The following is a 15536-nucleotide window of genomic DNA, read 5'->3' on the forward strand; positions in this document are numbered from 1 at the left end:
ACACAGTAAGTGCTCAATAAATATGATTGAATGAATGAATGAATCATATTTATTGAATGAATATCAAAGTTCTAGGAAGTATAAACCCAAGTGCTTAGGAGATAGGGATGGGAGAATAAGGTGGAGAGATGAGAGTTTTGAAAGGGAGATCTTACTGGAGAAGAGAATCATTTGAGCAGAGCTTTGAAAGTAGAGAGAGTGGTAATCTAGAAGACATGATGGAGACAGGCCAGGAGCAAAGTGTCTATGTGAAGTAAAAAGGAGAAGGAAGAACAACCAAAAAGAAAAGCTGTACATACGCTGAATGCAAGCAAAATGTTGAACATGATTTTAAAAAAGCCATTAAAACTCAAATTGTTTCTTTAAGGGACTCGGTATTAGTTGGACAAATCAATCAATCAAATGTCTCCTCTCCTCTCCTCCTCCCCATCCCCCCATCCCTACCTCCTTCCCCTCCCCACACCTGTATATATGTTTGTACAGATATATAACTATTCATTTTGCTTGTACATATTTACTATTCTATTTATTCTATTTATTTTGTTAATGATATGCATTTAGCTTTAATTCTATTTGTTCTGATGACTTGACACCTGTTTTGTTTTGTTGTCTGTTTCCCCCTTCTAGACTGTGAGCCTGTTGTTGGGTAGGGACTGTCTCTGTATATTGCCAACTTGTACTTCCCAAGCACTTAGTACAGTGCTCTGCACACAGTAAGTGCTCAATAAATACGATTGAATGAATGAATGAACGAAATGTCGCTCAGTGGAAAGGCCCCGGGCTTGGGAGTCAAAGGTTCTAATCCCAGCTTCGCCACTTGTCTTCTGTGTGACTTTGGGCAAGTCACGTAACTTCTCTGTGCCTCAGTTACCTCCTCTGTAAAATGGGGATTAAGACTGTGAGCCCCACGTGGGGCAACCTGATTACCTTGTATCTCCCCCAGAGCTTAGAACAGTGCCTGGCACATAGTAAGCACTTAACAAATGTCATTATTATTATTATTAGTTATTGAGCACTTCCTGGGTACAGAGTCCTATATTTAACATTTGGGTGAGTTTAACCAGTCAGTCAATCAATCATATTTATTGAGCACTTACTGTGTGAAACGCACTATACTAAGTGCTTCGGGGAGTACACTGTAACAGAGTTGTGAGACACATCCCCTGCCCAAAATGAGCTCACAGACCAGAAGGTGAGGCAGATATTAACATAAATAAATAAATGATGGCTATGTATATACAATAGTTCTGGTATTTGTTAAGCATTTATTATGTGCCTCGCACTGCACTAAGCACTGGGGTGGATAAAAGCAAATCAGGTTGGACACAGTCCCTGTCCCACATGGGGATCACAGTTTCAATCCCCATTTTTCAAATGAAGTAATTGAGGCCCAGAGAAGTGAGGTGACTTGCCTAAGGTCACACAGAAGTTTTGTGGTGGAGCTGGGATTAGAACTCACGACCTTTTGACACCAGGCCGGTGCTCCATCCACTATGCCAACTGCTGTCAGGCTGAGAGAGGGGTGAATAAAGGTTGCAAATCAAGGTGCAAGAGCAATACAGAAGGAAGTGGGAGAAGAGGAAATGAGGGCTTAGTTGAAGAAGGCTTCTTGAAGACAGTGCTCTGCACACAGTAAGCGCTTAATAAATACAATTGAATGAATGAATGAATATGCTTTTAATAAGGCTTTGGAAAAGGATATTAGCGATAACAACAGCTCTTATCCTCCAGGGGCATTGGGGGCTCCAGACTGAGCCCCCTTTTTCCTCTCCCCCTCCCCACCCCTCCCCACCCTACCTCCATCCCCTCCCCACAGCACCTGTATATGTTTGTACAGATTTATTACTCCATTTATTTTACTTGTACATATTTACTATTCTATTTACTTTGTCAACGATGTGCATCTAGCTTTACTTCTATTTATTCTGATGACTTGACACCTGACCACATGTTTTGTTTTGTTGTCTGTCTCCCTGTTCTAGACTGTGAGCCTGTTGTTGGGTAGGGACCGTCTCTATATGTTGCCAACTTGTACTTCCCAAGCGCTTAGTACAGTGCTCTACACACAGTAAGCGCTCAATAAATATGATTGAATGAATGAATGAATGTTGGGACCAATCCAATTGTTCTGATAAAGTTAAAGCAGGGGTACTCTTGTTCCCCAACTCCTTTGAAATCACTGCTAGCAGTGGTGTCAGAAGGTACCCTTAACACCATATTTAAATGGTAGAGTTATACACAACCCTTCCATTTTCATATCTAAAGTGCTTTACAAATATAAATGAATTATTCTAACACCTCTGTAAGAGAGATAATTTGATTCTTTGTACTAGTTAAACACATTATAGAAGCACATCAACGTGCAAGATAAAATCTAGCTAGAGAGCAAGCCTAAATCCTACATTTAGGAAAAGTTCTAATTATTCGTCTTTAAAAAAAAAAAAAGAAAGCAAACTGAAGGACAGACAAGTTAAATGAAATTCTCTGGATCACACAATGAATCAGTGGCAGAAACCTGATTTCTAGTTCCTGTCTCTTGTCCTCAACATTTGGTAAAAATGCACCAAACAAAACATTTTAGCTTTGATAGCAACTCAGGAGAAAACAACAGGACCACACATATCTGAAATTCCCTTTTCAATGTCCTGAAAGCCCCTTCTCTCCTTCTGGAATGAGTGTCCAATGCGACTGATGGTAAAAGTGTAAGATTTTCACTGTTTGACCTTCTCTTCATTTCCAGTTTGCTGAATTTCCCAGATAGTGGTGTTCTCTTAGAAATCATCTCTCTCTCTCTCTCTCTCACTCACATGCCCTCCCAGTGATTTATCCTGTGCCATTCATTGCACTTGATATACACTCATAACCTGTACAGTTACTTCCACTGGTCCTGTTTCTCACTTTTTAATCTAACTCCCATAATGGGACCCTCCATTTTGCTTTAGATACTGATAACTTTCTGCTTTATTGTTCCAAAGTCCACCAGTGCATCTATATCACTTGGCACCTAAAGAGGAAACACATTGAGGATAGAGCTAACAGTCTTAAGAGTATATCAAAGCTACATCTCCATTCTGCACTTCATCTTTTTGCCAAACCAGGTTCTTAACCGCATATTAAATGAGTGGCACCTCATTCTTTCAAACACAGTGACACCACACAACATCATAATAGCTTGTGGATAATGGAAGAACCAGCCCAAGTAAAATAAAAACTGACATGAACATAACTCCAAGATTTAACCCAAGCAGAAACTAAGATGGTCTTGATGATTGTGCCTCGTTTTCATGTTCATCTTTTTTCAGATACCTGCTTAAGAGGGAAGTGGTGAATTAGCTTACCTTAGTGGTATTGCTAGCCCAAATGAAAGGAAAAAAAGGAAAGTAAAACAAAACATGGGAAGCAGCATGGCTCAGTGGAAAGAGCACGGGCTTTGGAGTCAGAGGTCATGGGTTCAAATCCCAGCTCCGCCAACTGTCAGCTGTGTGACTTTGGGCAAGTCACTTCGCTTCTCTGGGCCTCAGTTACCTCATCTGTAAAATGGGGATTAAAACTGCGAGCTGCCTGTGGGACAACCTGATCACCTTGTAACCTCCCCAGTGCTTAGAACAGTGCTTTGCACATAGTAAGTGCTTAACAAATACCATTATTATTATTATTATTATTATTATTATTAAAAAAGGGAAGGTTTACAAAACATCCTATTTTTGGAAGCTCTCCAAAGAAAGTCCATATATCGTAGTGACTCAACAAAGCCAGACAAAATAGAGCTTTCTGGGATTCATCCAGTACTAACCCCAGCATTTTGAGGATTGTATGTTTAACAGAACCACAAAAATTACCATCATATAGCATTCTTCATCTCTCCCTTCCTAATCCTTTTGTTATTTCATCTGATTTTTGGCTTACTACTTTTTATGGTATTTGCTAAGCACTTACTCTGTGCCAGTCATTGTACTAAGCGCTGGGGTATTTACAAGCTAATGAGGTTGGACACAGTGTCTGTCCCACTTGGGGCTCACAGTCTGCATCCCCATATTACAGATGTGGCAACTGAGGCACAGAGAAGTTAAGTGACTTGCCCAAGGTCACACAGCAGACAAGTGGCAGAGCGGAATTAGAACTCAGGTCCTTCTGATTGCCAGAACCATGCTCTATCCAGTAGGCCATGCTGCTTTTTTGATAAGCTTTACTGATAAGACTATATATGATTGAGATATATAAAATAGGGTAGGCAAGCCACATCTCCTACAAGAGGCCTTCCCTGACTAAACCCATCTTTCCTCATCTGCCACACCCTTCTACATTGCCCTGACTTGTCCCTTTATTCATCTCCCCTCCCAGCCCCACAGCACTTATGTACATGGCTGTAATTTATTTATATTGGTGTCTGTCTCCCTCTTACATTGTACTCTTTCAAGTACTTAGTACAGTGCTCTGCACACAGTAAGTGCTCAATAAATGTGATTGAATGAATGAGTGATTATATAATAACAAAAGTGATAAAAGTGATATTTGTTAAGTGCTTACCGTCTTCCAAGCACTGTGCTAAGCAAAGCACTGGGTAGGTACAATATAATCAGATAAGAATCAGCTGAATGTGAGGCGCTCAGTCTAGGTGGGAGACAGAACAGATATTTAAGTCCCATTTCACAGGTGAGGAAACCGAGGCACCGGGAAGTCAAGTGACTTACCTAAGGTCCCATTCCAGGGCAGTGGCAGATCCAGGATTAGAACCCAGTTCTTCCAACTTTTAGTCTTGTGCTGTTTCCATTAAGCCTCTGCTATAATATGCCTCACTTTTAAAAATGAAACTACTCACTGTGAAGAGGGTGACTTGAAAGATCAATGGAAGTCTGGTACTCTATTCCAGAATGTGTGTGCATGAATATATGATTCCTTGCTGAGCTGATGTGTTTGTTGTTCCACATAGGGGCTGTCACTATTTTTGATGCTCCTTCTCAGTATCCCGATTTTCATTCGTAAAGCTCTGCTCAAGGACTTCAAATGAGATATTTTCTAATTGAGCAATCCCTCTCCCTGTGGCACCCCTACCCTTTTGATTCCTGTCTCCCAGGTAGTCTGTCTGTTGTGGGCATTCCAGAAGTTCACTGCTATATCATATTGTTTGACAGTGATTAATTATATCTTTCAACAGTGATTCTGCCCTCTTGGTTTGTATGCATTCCCTTTCTCCTCCATACAGGGACAACTTGGGTATAATGCTATTATCCATTCTCCTCATATGCTCTGTCCAGCAAAGTTATGTCATTATGATCATTTACTTAATGATGGTGAGCCGATTGCATTTTGGCTCCTTGTTGGTGGTAATTTTTTTTTGTCTGGCTCTTTGGTTCATGGGTAACACTGGTAAAACCGCTCAAGAAGCTGAATGTGTCTTCTCTTTATGCCTTGCTATCAAGCCTTGCTGGTTTATCTCTCAAAATACATTCTGGCTTCTTTTCTTCTATTTTTGACCCAAGCAAGCAAACTATTCAATGGAGCATGGATAAGAACATAAAGACAGACATAGAAAAGGCTCTACTGAATGAGACTGACCATCTTTCAGGCATCACTTTCTGTGTCTGTCAGTGGCCAGAGGATGTTCTCGGGAGAGGGTGCTGGCTAACAATAATGCTAATACTGGCATTTGTTAGGCACTTGCCAGGTTTCAAGCACCGTTCTGATCAGTGGGATTAATACAAGTTAATCAGGTCAGACACTGTCCCTATGGGGGCCTCACAGACTAAGACAGAACTGATAATTCAATTCTATATATCCTCTTAACAGATATGACATATAATAGAAATGACTCACCTATAAAATCATTTTTTTCTGGCACATTTCACCCATTTGGTGCTATTACTTTGTTATGTCCCTAGATAAAGTTCCATCAACACTCTAACACTGAGAAAAACACACTATGTGTTCATTCCTTTATCAGAGCTTTTTGATGTGTGTCTCAAGTTAGAGCTGGAGTTAGGCTTGGCATGAAAGTTTCTTGAAGGCGGAAGCCTTATCTGACAGCTAATCATGTTATCTCAACCACCTAATCTGTGCCCAACAGGCAAAGAACCAACATAAATCATTCTGATGGGAAACAATTGTTAGTTTTAAAGCTTACGGATATGCCTTCTACCATTCATGATTTCCCTTTATCAATTCCATCGTGGACTTCTCAACAATAAATGTACCCTAATCCTTCTTGAAGTTAATTATGTTTTCTTCCCTCACAACTTTCTGGGATAACACATTGCAAAGTTTGCCTTCCATCGTATGTGTATGTGTTTTATTTTTTATTTTTTGCTGTTCAATTTGAACTTTCCATCTTCAGGTTTCAGTGGTTAACCCCTTAGGCTGTGGATTTGTCAAGTAATTCCGTATTTGTCTTTGTCTACATCCTTCATTATTTTGTAACCTTTCATCTTGCCTCTCTCAGTCTTCACCTTTCCTCATAACAATGCAGCTCCCAAACTGATCATTCTTGACAGAGTTCATTTTCTAGAAGTCACTTATCTTAAATATAAAACTAGCACCACTATAAAACTTTGGAAGACTGTAAAAGTGGATGGAAAGAAGCCATGTCTTCTAGCCTTTTCTCTTTATTCTTTTATTGCCTGGCCTTGAATAAGTCACACCCTCCAGGCCTCACCTTTCCAACAGACAAAGGGAGCCCTAACTGATTAGTATATGTAATGTAGCTTTAGCTTCTCAGAGCAAAGTGTTGTCTGAGGTGCAAATCGTTGTTATTTATATTTTCTTCAGGTGTGTTGGGTTTGGGATATTTTTGGTATAACAAATCTGTCCAATTAAGATCTTGAGCTTGTGCTGAATAAAACTAGTTTCTGACTGAAGTAATTATTATTATTATTTTAGCATCCATCACCATGTTCCCTTTATGAATCTGTCAAGAATGTGCTAGGGACTTTAGCAGCAACAAAAATAGAATTAGATTTAGTCCTTCACCAAGCTCTGGGCTTACCACCTAAAAATAAATAATGACAAATAAGATACAAGGTAGAAGAGTTGGAACTTAATGAAAGAGAGACAGTTGTCAGGAGGGAGGTAAAATAAGTCGTCAGTCTCTGGCTGCTTTAGAGGAAGGCTGCTTGGAAGAAGGGGGATGGATATTTTGATGACAGACTGGAATTCATCCTGTTCTACAGGTCCATGATTCTCTGACTTCCATCAATGATGGTCTTTAATGGTTTCTGACTTATAGATTGTACGCTTTTTTGAATGTATACTCCTGAAAGTCAGAAATCACCTTTTTTTCATTGTTTGACATACTGCCATAGAGATGTTTAATGCATCCTATTTGGTGATATGTGGTGACAGTGATTGGTGATGACAATAATAATGATGATAATGCTGGATGATTATTGACTCCCTCCCTACTCTTCCCCAGGATAGTAGTCATGAAGATTTGTGTCTTGAAGAGATAGATACCAAGAGGAAGAGAGAGTCGAGTTTTCATGCCAGGTGATGATAAGTATATGTAAGGTATATCAAAAACCCAGAAAAATGCAAGAAGAGAGGTACAAGGGGAAGTATGGACCTGGGCTTAGACAGGCCAGTTGGAGGGAATGGTGGTAGTAAAACTTGAAGAAAGCTTGGAAAGAATTTCAGAAATATAAACAATTATCAAATCATAATCCAGATGAGGAATTTGAGAAAAAACAGAGAAAATAAACAGATTAAAAGTTGAAGCAATGCAACAAATCTCCCAACAAAAAAAGCCTAGGGGAAACAAAGAGGAATATTAGATATGCAATCAACAAATCCCTTGGACTGCACCTTCTCAATCACGGTTGGGGGTGGGGGTGGGAGTACTATTCTAAAAGTCTTACTGAAATTTTATGACTCTACTTGCTTTAATAAGTGGACCATTTTTATTGCCAACCATATTCTTCCTTAATTTCTTCAAATGATGAATTCCATGACTTTCTATATTAATATAAACGCTCAGGTTTCAGTAAATGCTTGCAGTAATAAAAACTCTTAAGCAAAATGCCCTTATTGGAAAAATTCAAGAAAACCATAAAGGAAAATAATGATTAGTTGGCTTTTCTGAGCCAAGATTCAACAACTTATTTACTTCTAATGCCCATAAATACGACGACTGTCATCTGGAAAAAGATGAACACTGGAAGAAAATGGGGGTCAAAGCCATGGTTCTAGTTTGTTGCACTCAGTGTAGCCCCTGCATTTATGCCCTCCCATGCTCCCAGTTTATGCTGTCACCTCCAACTCACTTTCTTTATGGCCATTAAATCTCACTATGAATAGGCAGTGATGCTGCAGAGCATTTATGCTTCTCCGCATTTCCAGTGTTAGGAGTTACACAAGACTCTCACAGCAAGGGGTGCCAGGGGATTGGAAACACTAATATCACCCAAGTTGCACATAAATGAGACAAATACTGCATTTACCCTAACGTGGTGGAATTTGGGGGAGAAAGATAGGGATCAAAGAAGATTCTAGAAATCCTCACAAGTTAACCTCTTCTTCCTTCTGCTACTGTCCAACTCTTCTTTATGCCTTCAGGGATCAAGAGTACAAAAGGCAATCAGTTCCATCCATACCCAGAAGGTGAACTCCTTTACAAGGGCAGAGACTGAGTTTTTTTAATATATTTTTACCATAAAGTCTTATTATCAAGCCTACTTCCCTGAAAGCTTCCTTCCAAGAAGATGCACACAATGCTCCAGTCTACTTCCCCGTTCAAATTTTGTATAGCATAAAAAATGCAATCCCCATTCTTCATTATTCTTCTGACCATTTTAACCTCTCTAGGCAAATAAGTGAGAGACTATTCCCAAGTCTGGAAGATGAACAAACTTGATTACCTTGAGAATATGTCTTTGCCCTTGAAAATTGATTGAACTTCATAGAATCCTAGAAATGGAAACTCATCTGAGCCGGACCCCTACCTCCAGGGTGATTATAAGTAAAATATTTCAGGAAGCTAACAGTCTATTCTTTTATTAAAAATCTGCAGGGAAGGGTATTCCTTAATGTGCCTTGGTAATGCATTTCTGTATCCCAGAACACTTTCACTAAGGAAGCTCTTCCTATCTAACCTAAATCCCCTATGCTAAAATGTATAACCCCTACTTTCTCTCTTCTTCAGTGGAAATAGAGAAGAGTTGCTCACATTCCTACACAAGTCCTTCATAGATTGAAAATCATTAAAACCCTTAGCTGTCTCTTCTTCAGTAATTTAAGCCCTGTTTCTTTTATTTTTCCTCTTCAACCGTTTTCTCCCAATATTTAGTCATTTTTCTTCTGCCATGGTCAATTTCCAATTCTACACACCTCAGTTCATTAGTGGGATGGTACTGCTACTTTTAAATGCTGTTCCATAGAAAGCTGGATGAATGCTGAGGACTGAGGGACAAATGATGTTAAAGTTCATCAGGGCTCCTATTATACACTGTAGTGTCATGCTTACTATTTTAACTACAGCAGCCCACAGCTGAACCATCATTCACAAATGGCTCAATATGACAGTTAGTCCTCTTGGGAGAACCTGCGCACAAACAGTCATAGCCTATCTAGAATTTATTATTTTTTCCTGGGTGAATCTTTCTGAATTTATGTCTATTGTACTTCATGTTTTTATAGCTCTGCATTTGTTCATATAATTCTTAAACTAGTTTTCAACTATTTCACTTCACAGATATACTGGAAAGATGTAGAAATGGGTAATTTAAAGTACAACATAGACTAGCACTGTTAAGCTGTATGAAAAAAAATCATTACTCCAGCCTCAGTCAGTGTAGAAGTTCTATATACTGTTTTCCTTTCTGTTCTTAATATTCCAGTGTTACCACCTGGAATGCCACTGTGTTGCATAATCTAATAGATGCAGTCATAAGACAGCATTTTATGACATGTAACCTGTTTTCTCTGCTGCAAAGTCAAAAATCCCACTCATCTAAATTGATTTACCTTTCCCTCATCACAGTCTTTTCAAGTTATCTGAGAGCCCTAAACCAATTTTTTTCTTGTAAAGGCAGAGAAAAGCTTGAACAAGTTACTCACACAGTTTCAGACACCTGACATAACAGCACGCCAGCCTAGGTGCTGAAAGGATGAACAATTATAAGGTGTTTATTTGAGCCCACTGTTGGGTAGGGACTCTCTCTATATGTTGCCAATTTGTACTTCCCAAGCGCTTAGTACAGTGCTCTGGACATAGTAAGCGCTCAATAAATATGATTGATGATGATAGTGGAAAATGAAGTAGTTCAATACATACAGGCTGTTCATAAATACTGGTTTATCTGGGGCAGTCCCAGATTTTAGTAGGCTGCTAACCAGGGTGATTTTAGAAAATAATGCAAAGATGGCCAGAAATTGGGACTAAATTTGTCAGCTTACCCTGCACTTTATCTGAGCTTCCCATGCTCACTCCATATGCCTAGATTTCCACACTTGGACTGGAGTAGGTCCTGGATTTCAGGAGTTGGCGTTTTTGTTCAATTTCAATTCTACAGCATTCTAGGATATTCCAGAAAGACTGGGGAGTTTCAACCCTCACTACCTCTCCCCATCATTGCTTTTACAGCCACCAGGAGTAGTAATAATAGTAATAACAACAATAATAATGGCTTTTGTTAAGAGCTTACTATGTGCCAGACTATACTAAGCACTGGGGTGGATACAAACAAATCAGGTTGGACATAGTCCCTTTCCCACGTGGGGCTGACAGTCTCAATCCCCATTTTACAGGTGAGGTAACTGAGGCCCAAAGAAGGGAAGTGACTGGCCCAAGGTCACACAGCAGATAAGTGGCAGAGTCAGGATTAGAACCCATGACATTCTGACTCCTAGGCCTGTGCTCAATCCACTATCCCAGGCTGCTTCTCTAGAAGGCATGGATGGTTGAGATGGTGTACAGATGACATCTGCTTTAGTGGATAGAGCACAGACCTGGGACTCAGGACCTGGGTTCTAATCCTGACTCTGTCACATATCTGCTGTGTGACCTTGGGCAAGTCATTTAACTTCTTTGTGCCTCAATTACCTAATCGGTAAAATGGGGATTAAGATTGTGAGCCCCATGTGGGACTGGAACGGTGTCCAACCTGATTAGCTTGGATCTGCCCCAGGGCTTATAGTACAGTGCTTGACACATAGTAAGCACTTAACAAATACCATTATTTAATAATATAATTAAAAATAATATGATTAAGGTAGTAGAGAGACTCATTGAGTAACAAAACTACCAGTGTCACCTCCAACTATAATAAGAAGCAGCAAGGTCTTTTTTCAAAAAAGAACAAAAACACAGTTACTGCCATCTTGCATCCCAACTATCTTTCTTACTAGAGGCAAAGTGGATTCCAAAGGACTCTGGAATGCCATAGAATTCCCTGGGAGCTTTTCAACTCCGGAGCATTGGCCCTGGAATGATAAGATTAGATACTGGCACTAAAGAACATATTACAGAATCCTCCTAGTTGCAGATGTTTGGTATGGGAAATTTATCCATGTCCACTGTAATTATGTGACTTTGGCAACCTAGTAATTCCATTTAATGAGATTAGAGCCTGTTAGAGAGACCCCTAATTGAGTGGTAGTTGTCTCATTCATCTTACTATTATAGAAACAATAACAGCCAATTCACTATAATTCTTGTAAATGGGTGGCAGCAGCGGTACAAATTATGAAAAAAGGGCAAATATTTCAAGACAATGATGGAGCCAAGATTAGAACCCAAGTCCTTCTGACTCCCAGGTTCACTAGGCCATGCCACTTCTTTGATTGGGAATGAGAAGGAAGCATATAAGTAGGTCTTTCTCCTCTTAGTGATAAACATGGCCCAGAAGAAGAGCCCAGTAGGGTTGTATCAAGAGAACCAAGGTGAATTGTTCTTAAAAGTTTTCAAAATTGATCTGATTCTATTTGTAAGAAGAAAAAAAAGCCAAAATCATCTATCCTATTTTCAAAACTCCAGATTAAATCCATAGACTAGAAGAACATGGTTTCATTTCTGGAATTTCATGATAGTATTGTAGTAGCCTAAGAACAGAACTGTCCATGTCTCATTTATCGAGATGTTTCTTCCACCAGATATTACAGCAATTGAGAAATTTCGACCCATCAAAAAAGACTGTAATTGGGAACTATCTGGGATTTGAGATCATCATATTGTTCATTATAATTGCATTGTTTTATCAGAAAGCATTAACAAATTATATGCTTTTTTTCCTATTTTCAAATGGGAAAAACTTACCCATTATTTATAAATGATCATTTTTTCCTGTCTATATTTTGACAAATAACATGACAGAAAAATGATTACGGGTTTCATTCTGCAATGTGACTCATATGTTGTTTATTGTCAAAATAGAAGTCACTTTGTGAACTGGCATTTTTAACCTTTTTTTGTTATTGTTCACGGAAATGGTTTTTCAGAAAAATAATTTTGGTAAGTTCTGGTTTTACTAATGACAGGTGAGTCTTTTTAAAATGCTTCGGCACCAATTATTTCTGAATAAAATTCCAAAAGAATATTTTATATTTGGAACATCTTTTTATTGATTTTCTGCTTCACTAGCGTTACTAATGCATGTCACAGTGAGGGCCAGACAAAATATCTACAGCAAAACCTCAAACCAGGTGAATTTTTTTTTTCTTTGTTATAAACCCAGTCATCAAGCTGGATTCCTGAAAAGATTGGTGAAGATTTACAATACTGTGGGACAGAACTGGGCTCTCACACATGGAAAATTGGCCCATTCCTTTCACAAATCCCTAGGGTGCAACCTCAGGATCACACATATTGTTGTCATTTTGGCAGATCTACGCTTTGCTTTTGGGGGGTTCAATCATGCTTGAAAGTCGAGCTGAAATCTGAGGACCCTGAGTTTCACAGCGACTGATTATTGCAACTTGACATTACCACAGTGTCTGATCTTTTCCTTCAGAAATCTCATCAACAGGACAAACTTAATATATCAAAACCAGAGCCCTCATCTTCCTTCCTTAGGGTTCTTCTTACATATCTGTCTCCAGTTATATATTTTTTTTATTTTTTTAGATTGTGAGCTCCTAAGGGACAGGGATCACATCTAATTCCCAGTGTGTATTCTTTCCTGAGCTCTTAGTGCCATGCTCTGCACACAGTAAGTATTTAAGTATTATTAATCCTTCTACTACTATTATTCCTACTAGTCTCCATCCTCTCAAACATCTAGAGACTTTTGTGTTATTTTTGACTCTTCTTATTAGCTTCCTTCATCTTTCCCTCCCTCTTGATATGTACATAGTCAATCTGTTTCCAAGTCTTGACAATTCTTCCCCAGAAATATTTCATAGCAGTGTCTCATCTTCTCTGTCCCTCTCCACCCTATCAGGTATTGTCCTTCTCTCTACTACCACCCAGCCAGTCTTCTGTAGCAGCTTCCTTACATATCTCCCTGCTCCCAGTTTCTGCTCTCTTAAGTCTACTCACAACTTCAAGAATTCTCTTTCCAAGATACTGAAATTCCTGCCCTCCTTCCTATAATCTCCAATGACTCCCTTTGGAGTCATTCCCACTGGAATTACTATCAGTTTTTGTATTATCCTTCAAATGCCTCTCAAAACCGGATGGCTTCCTCTCCTGCTACACACTCATAAGCCGCCTTATGAGAAAATGAAAGCTATGCTTTGCTGAGATGTGATTGACCTGTTGTTTATATCAACGTTAAGCAATCACAGAAGCACCGGAACATAAGAAATGCTATTACTGGTTCAGGCTAATGGTCTATTAAACCCAATATTCTATCTCAGAGTGACAGCAAAGATTGTAACATCCTACATTTTAGTTCTGGATCTTGGTTCCTCCCCCAAAAATCTCTGAACTGCAGAATTGATTGGTCACCAGGAACTCAGGAAAAAAAAAAAGAGTAGCCACAGGACTAATAGAGAGAGCATAGGTCTGGGAATCCCAGGCCCTGGGTCCTAATTCCAATTCTTCCCCTTGCCTGCTGTGTCACCTTAGCACAATCACCTTGAGGTATTTTTGTGCTTCAGTTTCTCCTTCTGTAAAATGGGGATTCAGTACCTTTTCTCTCTCCTTCTTAGACTCAGAGCCCCATGTCTCACCTGATTATCTTGTATTTTGGAGAAGCAGCGTGACTTAATGGATAGATCACAGTCCTGGGAGTCAGGTAATGGATTCAAATCCATCTCCACCACATTTCTGCTGTGTGACCTTGGGTAATTCACTTCACTTCCCTGGGCCTCAGTTAGCTCATCTGTCAAATGGGGATTAAGAGTGTGAGCCCTATGTAGGAGAGTGACTGTGTCCAACCTAACTTGTATCTACTCCTGCACTTAGAACAGTGCTTGGCACATACTAAGAGCTTAACAAGTATCATTATTATTATTATTATTATTATTGTTACACATTGCTTAACATACAGTAACTACTTAACAAATATCGTAATTAATCAATATACTGCAGTTCAGAACCAGAGTGCTTATGCTTTAGAGGCCATGAGAAGATATAAAAGCAGAATATAAAATGACCCCTACCCTTGAGGAGTATACAGTTTAATTAAAACTGAAAGGGACCTGAAGCCTAAGAGACTAATTCCCAGAATTATGTATATCTGATTTGCAGAGATATACATCAATTCTGGGATTCTCAGAGTGAGTGGTTTGACAGAGGCTGAGGGTGGGTTGGGGTGGCACAGTCTAGAGGGGTCACCGGAGCATTTCTGAAATATACTCTAGACTATCAGCTTCTCCCACTAGACTGTGAGCTCCAAGTGAGCAGAGAACATTTCTACCAGATCTGTCGTATATTACTCTCTCAAGCACTTAGTATGCTGCTCTGCACACAGTAAGCACTTAATATATATGCTTTTCTGAGTGATTGATTGATGCAATGGCTTCATGCAGTTTGATTTAGAAAAAGGAATTAGGAATTTAGTCTCTTGCCTTGCTTTGAGAATGCCCAAGAAGGCAACCATAAAACTATTCTTCTAAGTATCTACAGGGGGCAATTGGGAAGATAGACTTCTGACACTGATCTGACCCAGTAATTGCATTTATAATATTCCCATATTTATATGATTGCATGGTTCAGATTTAAATAGGTTTATCACATTTCAGCCAAATGGCATCTTTACTTTCTCAGAAATATCAACCTTGTCACACAAATAAAATGCTGCTGATGGCTATATTCATTTACAACTCCTACCCAAAAGGGAAAATCCTTTCGTGGAGCTGTTTCATTTAGTTTCATCTCCAGTAACATTTTTAATGGTATTTATTATGTGCTTCCTCTGCACCAGGCACTGTTTTGACCTAAAAATGAGGTAAATTCAAGCTAATCAGGTTGGATACAGTCCATGTCCCACACAGGGCTCATGGTATGAATCCGCATTTTACAGATGAGATAACTGAGGCATGGAAAAGTCTAATGATTTGCCCAAGGTCACACAGCAGACAAGTGGCAGAGCAGGGATTTGAACTCAGGTCCTTCTGATTCTCAGGCCCGTGCTTTTTCTACTAGGCCACCCATGATAAAAGCTGTA

This window comes from Tachyglossus aculeatus, chromosome 3 (genome assembly GCF_015852505.1).
Source record: "Tachyglossus aculeatus isolate mTacAcu1 chromosome 3, mTacAcu1.pri, whole genome shotgun sequence".
Taxonomy (NCBI): Eukaryota; Metazoa; Chordata; class Mammalia; order Monotremata; family Tachyglossidae; genus Tachyglossus; species Tachyglossus aculeatus.